The sequence below is a fragment of the Neltuma alba genome, unplaced genomic scaffold (assembly GCF_004799145.2).
Source record: "Neltuma alba isolate B1F8T4 unplaced genomic scaffold, ASM479914v2 tig00012683_pilon, whole genome shotgun sequence".
In the NCBI taxonomy this organism is placed as follows: Eukaryota; Viridiplantae; Streptophyta; class Magnoliopsida; order Fabales; family Fabaceae; genus Neltuma; species Neltuma alba.
The window spans coordinates 196,506-209,048 of NW_021637112.1; the positions used below are offsets into that span (position 1 = coordinate 196,506).

Sequence of the window (12,543 nt, forward strand, 5' to 3'; positions counted from 1 at the left end):
TTTCATTCAGAGTTTCAGGTTACGGCCTATTAGTTCCCTAGTTCTGACCATCTTTAACATAGGCTTTTTTCTGGTTACTCACACTTGGGCCAAGCCTCATAACCAAATCTATAATGCTACTAACATTCTCTGCCTTTAAAAATGTGTAACTCAAAGATACAAAAATCATTTTTAGACACTCAATTGAAAAAAAAAACACATTTTAGACACAAATGATTTAAATTATATACTATTCCCGTTCCTTAATATAAAAGCTAGTTGACTAATTTGAATAGATTAAAAAAAATTAGTTAAGTTAGTTATTTGTAATAAATAAGTGTTATTTTTCCTAAAATATCTTTATTAATCAATTACTACTCTGTCCTTAATTATACGAACCTTTTGGCCAAATTGAGCTTTTTAAGAAAACAATTAAAATTAGTTAATGGCAATTAATATGTAACAAATGTGATTTTTTTTTCAAATATACCCCTAATAAATGTAAGAGAGTAATAATGAGATAAATAGAGAGAGAATGTATGGAGAGAGAATTACATGAGAATTTATTAGGGGTAAAATAGGTAACAATGCATTAAATGTTCAGACAAACTCAAAGGGGACCTTATAAAAAGGGACAAATCCATTCAAAAAAAGGGATCTTATAATTAGGGACGAAAGGAGTATATTGGTTAGAACTATCATTATTACAAGGACTACCTTAAAAAAATAGATAAATACAAGAGATAAAGTAGATTGAGGTTTTATATTTAAAACTAAAATAAAAGTCAAACGAGCTAAAAGATGGGAGGTAGTACAAAGGTATACTCCATAGCTTTTGGAAATCATTAGTACTTTAGGATCTGATGAATCAATAGGCAAAACATTATTTTTAACCAACAATACTAACAATTCTACAGTTTACTACCGACGACAACAGAAATTTATCCATACATGACCCGTTCCAGATGTTTCTAAGAAGTGAGAAGTATATAGCAGGGCGTGGCATCATAAGAGAATTTATAGTACAGTATTAACGTAATATATCCATCAAACTATGGCAAGATAAACATGTTTGACTTGAGGAGGCCATGTTTAAGATGTATACAGCTAGTTGGTTTTCTCCCAGGAAGAAGAATCTTTACTGGCCGAATAGAATTCTGAAAAGGATTGAGATGTGGTCTGAGACTCATGGCTTGATGAGTTTATGGCCTGATTAGTCTCATCTTTATCAGCTTCTTCTTTCATGACCAATTTCAGTTTCAAGTCATCATCCATAATCTCACTTTCATTATCTAAGACTACCTCTAGATCAGCAGGCCTGCCTTCAAGAATGCTAAGCACTTTAGACATGGTAGGCCTAAGTTTTGGATTGTTTTCAGTGCATTGGAGAGCCACATCAATCATAGTCATTATTTCCTCTCTGTTAAAGTCCTCACCCAACTTTGGATCCACCATATCCATCAGATTACCTTCGTCTTTCAACTGATGTGCCTGATAACAACAATACATATAAATAGAAGCCTTATAAGCCAGTGTACACAATTTAATTTGGAAAAGCTAAGCCATCTAGTTAATTAATTGGGATGTAGGATACCCAATCACGCAGATAAAAGCATTCGTCCTCTAACTTTTGCGTGATGTTGATCTTGCCACTGATAATTTCCAAAGGACCTATTCCTAAACTATAAACATCTACTTTCTTAGTCAAATATCCATGCATTGCATATTTAGGAGCTATATAATTACTGCATAATAAAATTTCATTCATAAAATAAGAGTTAGTAAAGCCCAATGCCCTGCATTTTTTTTTCTTTGGATTGTATTACCTTCAATCAAAATAATTATCAATTTCATAAAGGAGATGTCCACTACCATATTTGTATTTTCATCTCCCACGTGTTATCCAAACAAACATAACTAAAAAAAATAAGTCACCAGTTAATACTAATTAACTAACCGAGTTCCAGCAATTCTGGTGCTAATGTGTGTATTTTCCTCCTCGTAAAGCTTGGCCAAACCAAAATCAGATATCTTGGGATTGAGATCTTTATCAAGCAACACATTAGTGGCCTTGATGTCTCTATGAACAATTTTAAATCTTGATTCTTCATGAAAGTAAGCCAAACCTCTAGCAATCCCAACACAAATCTTGTGTCTTGTTGGCCACTCTAATTTTATTTGGAGTTCTTCTAGGCCTTTGGTTTTCTCAATAAAACACGAATTAGATTCCATTCTCACATAACCTTGATATAAGATAGTGGATCGTCATAAAGCAAAGAAGGCCAAAAAAATTTAGTACTTTACCCAATAAAGCACGAGCAAGACTATTATTATTCATAAACTCATATATGAGCAACAACTGGTCTCCTTCAACGCAACAGCCATAAAGCTTAACAACACAAGGGTGTTGCAAAGCAAAAATCATGCCTATTTCATTTAGAAATTCACGATTTCCTTGTCATGATTTAGCAGATAGCTGCTTAACCGCAATTATTCTGCCATCTTTGAGAATGCCCTGTGTTTTTTGATATAAGAAATAAAGTTATAGGAAACATGAAATGGATTTTGATTTCAGGTAAGCAAGAGTCGCAAATTGATCATGCATGCAATTTGATAGAACATATCATCTTGTAACAACCTTATAAACAGGATCAAACCCTCCTTCTCCAATCTTATTATCAACATTGAAGTTGTTGGTTGTTGCTTTGATTTCCTTTAAGGTAAATATACCAGTTTTAAGATCCAAGCCCTTAAAATCTGTTTATAAAAGAAATAAAAGATTAGAGAGCTAGAATCTCCATTAATTGATATACTAATGGTTGAAGATCATACGTAAGGTGAAAATACATCAGACACCAAAATTCATACTGTAGAAATACAAAGCCCATTTCCAAGGGAAAAAAGTTATCCTTGAAAAAATTGGTTAGCATGACAAAAATAACAGCTGCTTTGTAATTAAAAGTATATTGTTAATGAAGTTTTATTAGCAAAACCTAAATTAACTTATTTTATGCCCCAATATTACCTATGTCTTGTGAATCTTTCCCATCAAGGAAACCATTCTTTCAAAGGACAATGAGTAACACCAGTACGAGGAATGCACGTAATCCAACCACAATTCCAACAATAGCTCCGACAGAAAACCCTTTTTCATTCCTTTGTGAAGGAACTTTGAACGCTACAACCAAGAATAAATGCTTACACCACATAACACGACGTAGTTTATAAGAAAATAGTAAGTTATATAATAACGTGAAAAATACTACTTACTTGGCGTCACTGTGATAGCAGATATTAGAGGTCCGTATACACCTCTAGTGGGAATCGCAATAGTTCCTTTCCCTGCCCAATATAAATGAATCTCCAAAGTGGTATCGTTCACATCAACATCAAATTCCTTAGTGATGCCCTTACCAACTCCACCAGCTTCCTTTGCAATATTAAAATCTTTCAAGTATTTCAAACCCTGTGAAAATGCAATAATAAATCTATAGCTCTAAAACTACTTTGTTCTAATAAAACCAGATAAGACATTTGATAAAAATGTAAGAAGCAATTGGAACAATCAATAGAGTGCGTTTCTTTTCATCACTCACTTGAATTGAAACATCGAATATTCGTGTACCAAGGCTGCTAAATTTTTGGTCATTAGAAAACATTATCTCTGCAAAGTGGAGCTTTACTTTATAATTACCCTTCAGCATGCATAGGCCATAGTACTTAAGTGACGAAGGGCTGAGATGGGCTGTTTGATAGTATTCTGAGCCATTAACATTCAAAGAAAACTTATTTTTTGTCACACTTGCTACATAATCAGCTTGATCATTAAATATATATGTTCCTGTGCTGCTATAAGCCCATTTGTCATCTTTAATATTGAAGTACAAAATGCCATTTGGATTGGGATCTTCTTCATATTCATTCCCCTCAAACTTCATAGTTGGTCCTCCACAGTTAATGAACAACGAGTTATCTCTATAATTGAAATATTATGGTATGTTATCAAGGAGAAATTATCGCAGCTTTGCTTGCGAAAATTTTTGTGGTGTACAAATGAAAAACATGATTGATGGACAAAATGTCAACTCACATTGAGGTGTTCTTGGACAATGTAGGCCCTTCTTGAAACAGAAGGTTCTACAAAATCAGTAGTTTGTTTCAATCGATGATTCCAAGAGATATAACTCAAACTAAATTTTAAACAAGTATGCCATAGGCAAGAACTTACACATTTGTTCCTGATGATGAAAGACTGGAAGCTAAGTTCCTGTCCATCAATAATAGTAAGTTGAGAATTACAAAAGTGAACAATTGTTAATTTGAAATGCACGCTCATCTAATTGATAAACAAAGAGAAGCTTACACTTGCAAGTTCTGGCAATTAGATGTAGAAACCTTAGTAAAATTGTTATACGATAAATCACTGAAAGCAAATATCATGAGATTAAAAGTTTAGCTTCTTCAATAATATGGGACTTTGCAATTATATGGAAGGTGACTCTAGAATTATAAAATGGAGAGACATTAAGAGAATAGGCTAACATATAATATTTGTTCTCCACCACCCATTCTTGAATTGTTCCATTCAGATAATTGTTTGTCAGAAACCTGCATCCACAATTAGCTTTAGTCCCCTAGTCCTATTGATAATTATCGTTTTTGAAAAAAAAAAAAAGTGAAAACTTATATTCATTTCAAAATCTATTTACATCAAAAGAAGGAGCATAGAGGCTCTCTTAAAATATTAAATCTCGCTCATATAGCCTTTGTATGTCTATTCCTATCCGTTAACAGATGTTTCCATCTAACTTGAGATCATTGATCACCCTATAACATAACCTATCGCAACTGGAACTTTCATGTTTGAAGGTAACATCATTCCTAGCTTGCCAAATTATATGTATAGCTGCTAAACCAAAACATAGCCACTCTTGTCTTGAAGATAGGATGCGATTTATGGCGTGACTTCAAGAACATATGTTATTATGTCACAAATCAACCCATTTCACTACAATCTTCATTACTTCAGTTGAAATTTTCCGTTCAAAAAAAGAGATGGTCTATGGTATCATGGTCATAAGACACATCGGTCATTATAAACAAAAATACTGGGCCAAAGAAGCCCAGTGTCTAGATTGCCCCGGATACCAATAGTTTAACCCAAAAAAAAAAAAAAAAGCACAGGACCAATGACATCCAAACCTGGCCTTCTTTAAAAAATAAAGCACTTAACCCATCCCACATATTATTATTATTGATAGAATATCCACATTATTTTCTTTGACACTTCTTACCAACAAATGCTAATGTTTGCTTACATGTGATTAAAATGCAACTCTTGAAATGAGTTCGGGATTGAACCAGTCAACCTGTTAAAACTCAGGTCTCTACAAGAAAATGAGGTAACACAAATTAGTAAATAAGGACCAATAATCAATTAGTTAGTCTCATATCAATTATTATACTAGGAAATGGTGAGAAAACGCCTTAAATGCATCCATTGAATATAAAAGAGTTGAAAATCTTGACAATCTCTTTAACTGCCCAGTCGAAGCAGCAACTTACAAAGTCTTTAAGTTTTTCATTTCGCCAATGTACTTTGGAATGTCACCAGTAATTGAGCAATTTCTGAGTACCCTGAAGTCATAGAAAGGAGAATTATAAGCCACTTCACACAAAACCCAAATGAATAATATAGATTTTAGCATAATAGTAGAAAAGTTTTTGACTCACGGTCGTTCCAAACTCTTCATATCCTTCAAAACAGGAAATTTCATGGTTGTGTTTCCACTCAAATCAGATATTCTCCTGAAATAAAAATGTCTCTTTAATTAAAGAGGAAAGAACCATTTATTGAAGAGTAAATTCCAAAACAATTTACAACATATGTGCTACTGCTTTGAAGAAAAATAAACAACCCACAATTCTTTCAAATTTTTCAACAAAGATATGGTGGAAGGGATGGGGCCTTCCATGCCTGTGCCTTGCATATTCCTGATGAAAACGTAAAATTCTCTTAGAAAGTAAATAGTACGAAGGACAATAAGAAATCTTTAAATTTAAGGATACTCACAAATAAATACGTTCTGTCCAATTCCCAATAAAACTTGGTATCTTCCCTGATAATGTGCTCCCATCTATCCTACTGCAGAAGTTGTGAGGAGTGATCTCATCTCAGTATTTAACAAGCAATTAACTAAATATGAAAATAAAATTGATAATTAAAAACTAAACAGAACAGTTGCATCACATGATGTCACTCACAAATCAGTAAGGTTCTTGAGATTTCCAAACGTTTCTGGTATTATCCCTGTAAAATTATTCGCAGAAAGAAGTCTGCATTTTGATACAAAAACAAAGTCAAATATTAGGAAGCACCAAAAGAAAATGCACGAAATAGAGAATGGAAAAAAAAGAAGGACAAATTACAATCTTCGTAAGTTGCTCAAATTTCCAAAACTTTGAGGAAGATGTCCTCCGAGCTGATTATCTTCACTACAAAAAAATAGACTTTAGGCGACGACTTTCGGCGGCGACAAAAAAAGTCGCCGCTGAAAGTCCACTTTCGGCGGCGACACCAAAAAGTCGCCGCTGAAACCAAGACTTTCAGCGGCGACAAAAGTGTCGCCGCCGAAAGTGGACTTTCAGCGGCGACTTTTCTAGTCGCCGCTGAAAGTTCGCCATTGAAACCAAGACTTTCAGCGGCGACAAAAGTGTCGCCGCTGAAAGTGGACCTTTAGCGGCGACTTTTTTTGTCGCCGCCGAAAGTGGACCTTCAGCGGCGACTTTTTTTGTCGCCGCCGAAAGTGGACCTTCAGCGGCGACTTTTTTTGTCGCCGCTGAAAGTATAATATAATAATATATATTTTATTTTACAATATTAATAAACAAATTGCCGAAAGTGGACCTTCAGCGGCGACTTTTTTTGTCGCCGCCGAAAGTGGACTTTCAGCGGCGACTTTTTTTGTCGCCGCCGAAAGTGGACTTTCAGCGGCGACTTTTTTTGTCGCCGCCGAAAGTGGACTTTCAGCGGCGACTTTTTTTGTCGCCGCCGAAAGTGGACTTTCAGCGGCGACTTTTTTTGTCGCCGCTGAAAGTATAATATAATAATATATATTTTATTTTACAATATTAATAAACAAATTGCCGAAAATAGGCCTTCAGCAGCGACTTTTTTTGTCGCCGCCGAAAGTGGACTTTCCGCGGCGACTTTTTTTGTCGCCGCTGAAAGTATAATATAATAATATATATTTTATTTTACAATATTAATAAACAAATTGCCGAAAATGGACCTTCAGCGGCGACTTTTTTTGTCGCCGCCGAAAGTGGACTTTCAGCGGCGCTTGTCGCCGCTGAAAGTATAATATAATAATATATATTTTATTTTACAATATTAATAAATAAATTGCCGAAAATGGACCTTCAGCGGCGACTTTTTTTGTCGCCGCTGAAAGTATAATATAATAATATATATTTTATTTTACAATATTAATAAACAAATTCAATCTGGCTCAGCGGTAAGAAGGTTGGACACGAAGGGAGGCGGTCACGAGTTCGAACCTGGAAGAAGACACATTTAAGGTGAAAATATTTAGACGATGACGTGGCGAGGAGGAGTGACGTGGCAATGACGTGGAGGTGGCTAGTGATGATGTGGCGGTCGGCAGTGATGACGTGGCCGCCGATGGCGATGACGTGGAGGTCGACGGTGCTGATGTGGCGGCCGGAGACGATGACGTGGCACCGGCGGTGATGACGTGGCATTGGTAAAGCCAATTCTTCTTAGGCATTACTTTCAGTGGCGACAAAAAAGTCGCTGCAGAAAACACTTTCGGCGGCGACATTTGTCGCCGCTGAAAAGCCTTTCAGCGGCGACAAGAGTGTCGCCGCCGAAAGTGTTTTCTGCGGCGACTTTTTTGTCGCCGCCGAAAGTGTTTTCGGCGGCGACATTTGTCGCTGCTGAAACTTCTAAAAGTCGCCGCTGAAAGTATCTTTTAACGGCGACCTTTTTAGTCGCCACTGAAAGTTTTCAGCCACGGCTGCTACGGCAACGACTTTTCAGCGGCGACTTGTCGCCGCAAAAACTTTCGGCGGCGACTTTTGTACTTTCAGCGGCGACTTTTGTCGCCGCTGAAAGTCAATTTTTTTGTAGTGCTTCCAAGACCCTATGACATCAATACAAACTTATTCAGCTTCTATATCAACTATCTTTGTTTTCTTTTTTGACAATTTTGAAACAAGAGTGGATTTCACTCCAAAACTTATAGCTCTTGTAGAGTAGCAATTTCACCAAACACAGAAGGAACTGACCCACTAATTCGATTCCCCACAATGGACCTGAAGCGTATATAGTGAATTCAATTTTGAAAATACATCACACATGAAAATTATTTAGTTTCAACTGGGACCAAACTCAAGAAGTTCCCTATTTGCGTGCCTCATTCATATTGACAACTTACAGATTGGTAATAGGGATGCGAGTAAAAAACGTTGGAATTGTACCATTCAGATAGTTGTAAGTGAGATCACTGCTCAACACAACAATAAGTTTCTGTCAGTCTTTATCAGATTCTGGTGTACAGTTTCACAATGATGATGCAACCAAATAAGCCCTTGTGCACGCAGATATATGTATATCTGTGTGTGATCACTTACAGGATATTCAGCTGGGTGAGATCTCCGAGTTCAATGGGGATAACTCCAGATATATTCAAGCCTCTCAACATACTATGTACCATTGAAAAATTGTTCTATCACTAATTAAACACGTCTAATCATTAAAAAAATACAGCATACAATTTAAAGAGGTCGTGTGGGTTTGTGTATAATTGAGAAAATTGAGTTTATTTGTTCAAGTTTTTCATGAAAAAACTTTTGTTTACCTCACTGATATGACTTGAATCATTTGCTTTTAAATGGTTTAAATTGTAAATTTTCATGATAGTAAAATAATAGATAGACCAAAAGATTTTTTTTATTATTTACATATTTTGAGATATATTTCAATTTTTTTTGAAATTATGAATTAAAATATCAATATTAACTCATAATAATGAATTAATTGCCAAACTTATTAATTTAGCAACGTGATCATTCACTTTTAGGAAAATATTGTCTAATCTAAACCATGATGTAATATTTTGACAAACAAATATTAAATACTATTATTTTATAAGAAATTATTCATTCATTTTTATGTTCATTTTGATCCTAAGTGTAAAACCTCAATTCATTTTGATTCTGAAATTTATAATTTTTCTTAAAATGTTCTTATTGGTTACATATGTTAAGAATTCCATTAAAGGATAGATTCAATTCTAATTAATAAATGTATTTTAGAAAAACTAACACTTATGTATTATAAATAACTAATTTAATTATTTTTAAAATATTTTAAAATTAATTATTTCGCTTAAGTATGGAAAGTAATATAGCAGCAAAATTAAAGGTAAGTAAAGGAAGATCACATAGAGATTAGTGACCTGGCAAACGGTGCCGTTTTGGAAGGAGCAATCGCAAGTGACGTTGCTCGCAATTTGAGTGAAAGGACTGGGGAGCGACATATTAATCATGTAATTATTCAATCCAGCAGTTGCGTTAATGCAAGATCTCCGTGTAACCGTCCAATTTACGTTGTTGCATTTATCAGATAGTCTGAAGAGTTTTCACTGTATTGCCAAAATGAACTATGATTAAAATAATACTCTGCTGATTCTATTTATAAACCACTCCTAACATGTTTTATATAGATTAAGAAAAACACTAAACTTCTTTAATTCTTGTTTAAAATTTAACAATTTTCTAATTTTATCCTATTTAGTATATGTTATACTTCATATAAACAAAATTAACATAATAATAAATAAAAGATTAAATTGTAAATCCATATAAAAAAATTTCTCTCACTACTTTATAAATATAACCAAAAAATGTATTCTTTCTTTGCCCTATAAATAAGACTAGAGGAGTATATTTTAATTCAAATATATTCAAAATATTTACATGTAACCTTAAAAACGGTAATATTTAAATTAAAAAAATATTAATTTATGAGTAAATGGATTATTCATGTATAAATAACATATAATCTGAAAAAACATTAATAAAGTTAAAGTACTGATTTTTTTCGTCTTTTAAATCCAAAATGAAAATGTTTCAGGTTTTTTTTGTTGGGTCTAAGTGAAAATGTTTTAGGGTTAATAATAAGGGGGAAAAACATAAAATCTGACTCGTATAAACTCGGACTAGATTAAAATTAAATATTGGTTTGACTCAAGTTGAGTTTTAATAGCATTTATTATATTTTTGAGAAGCTTTCATATCAAAACCAATGGAGAGGTATTATCAGCCAAGAAAACACTTGTAAAATCAGCTTAATACTGGCAAATAATTGACATCTCCAGCAAATTTTCTTACCCTATATTTGGATGGGGATGGGGAGAAAATTAGGAAGGACAGAATACTAGGAAGAAAAGCTTCCAAAAATAATATTTTTTTTATACTACTTTTAAAAGTTTTTCTTCATTAATTCTCCCTTCTATTTTTCTTCTACCTTTCTCTCCATCAAAACATAGCTTAAAAAAAGCGTGAGTAGTGAGATATGGAAGAATTTAATATAATAAACAGAACTAACATAGAGTCAAAAGGTAAATCCATGACAATAGAATTTAAAACCTAATGGTCAAGAGCCCGGGAAAAAAAAAAACTATGAGGAGTATACATTAGAGAACAATACGTAAAAATGTTAATGGTTGGGAAAACAAGAAGGAAAAAGGAAGATTAATGAATTTCTGATGGATTCTGAAACACCGGTCTAGCTCACCGACAGAAGAGGAGAAAATTGAAAGTTCATAATATCTGCAAGAACATGCACTTAGAAAACAGAGGAGCGATGCAAAAGTTATAATCTTTTTGAAACCAACTACACAATTTCTATTTTGTCATCTAGCCTTTCTTATGTATGTTGTGTGTGTGTGTGTGTGCGTGTTTTTTTTTTGGGGGGGGGGGACGAGTTTAAGGGAGGAAAAAAGATGATACTATGATAGGGGTCAAAAAGAGAAAAGGCAATGGCGACAAAAGTGAAATGAAATTAAAAGCAGAGACCTTCATGTAGGGGAATAAGTTGAGCGTTGGATGGGAAATCTGTGAAGAAACTGATCAGAAGCAGAAATCCAAAGAAGAAAATTGAGACAGATTTGGAGCTTGACGTCGCAAACTCCGTTAAAAGAGGCCACCGAGGTTGATTGGTTTTGACTTGTGAATAAGATGAAAGGATGGAGCCAGAGCAGCTAAAAGGAAGATATACAGAGAAGGTGACGAGGCTCAAGTGACTTATAGTACTTGGAAGAAGGAGACGACAACGACTTACAGGGCTGTAAGCCGTGGACTTAAAATACCATAAATTTTTTGTTTCTATATAGACTTGATTATACTCATATTTTAATTAATAAACGCGAATCAAATTCCAGATAATATTATAAAATTAAATATATTTTTAATTCATTTTATTCAATTAATATATTCTTTTTTACTATCTTTTCGTATATTTTCTCTCAATTTTTTCTCACTCTTACCTACCCACTTATAAATAAAGACTTATTTAAAAAAAAATATAATTCTTACATATTTTTAAAATTTTAATTAATTTTAACAGTTTTTTTGAATCACGCAAGTTGTACATTTAGATCTCACCGATAGGAGTAAAAATTAGAGCATTTATTAGGAGTCAATGTTTTGAGAAAAAAGGTTTTTTTTTTCCAGTTGAAAAGACAAGCGTTGCCGATAAAATATTACAACCCCGACATACAAAGGCAACTTGCATGCCATTATGTCATAAAATTACTGATGAGAAAAAATATTTAAAATAATAAAATTAAAATAGACATATAACATAAAATAGATTAGTTTTTCTTATCTTTTAATATGACATAGCACATTAGTATTAGATAAAAGGGTTATTATAACTCCCTCTACCCCTAGCTTTTTTTTTTTGGGGCAAGGGATTGAAGAGAAAACCACTTAACGCGAGTGGTACCCAAACAGTCGCCTCACCTACTTATATACACTAACACACTCATACACCCATCAGAAAATGGGGCTTGACTGAGCATGGTTTATATAAAAACTCTGAGTTATAAGATGACAAAATTTAAAACTAAAAACTTTAGACATCATTATTATAACATGACATGAATATAAAGATGTTTTTATTACAACATAACAAATTATTTTAATTATTACAACAAAACGAATTGTATTATCAATTCTGACTATTGTAAATTTCAAAAAATAATCTGAGGGAATATGGCAAACAATCCTGAGGGCCATGATTAATATTTCCTTCGACCCGTTTTTTTTTTTTTGGGGATACCATCTCTATCTTATTCTTATTTATATGAATCATTTATAGGATATTTTAAAATTTTTATTAGTTTTTTATTAATTATTTATTTTAATAATCAATATATTCCTTCTATTTCGTAATATATAAGTCGCTTCTAAAAAGATAACTTAATTTCAAAAATAAATCAGTTGAAAAGTAATTAACACTTCTCTATTAATTTT

General features: G+C 33.4%; 2 pseudogenes; both read right to left on the reverse strand.

The window, feature by feature from the left end:
* The window catches only part of LOC114729823 (probable leucine-rich repeat receptor-like serine/threonine-protein kinase At3g14840), a 64,439-nt pseudogene that overhangs the window by 36,550 nt on the left and 15,346 nt on the right, over positions 1-12,543 (reverse strand).
* Positions 1,888-8,723, reverse strand: LOC114729829 (probable LRR receptor-like serine/threonine-protein kinase At1g53440; annotated as a pseudogene).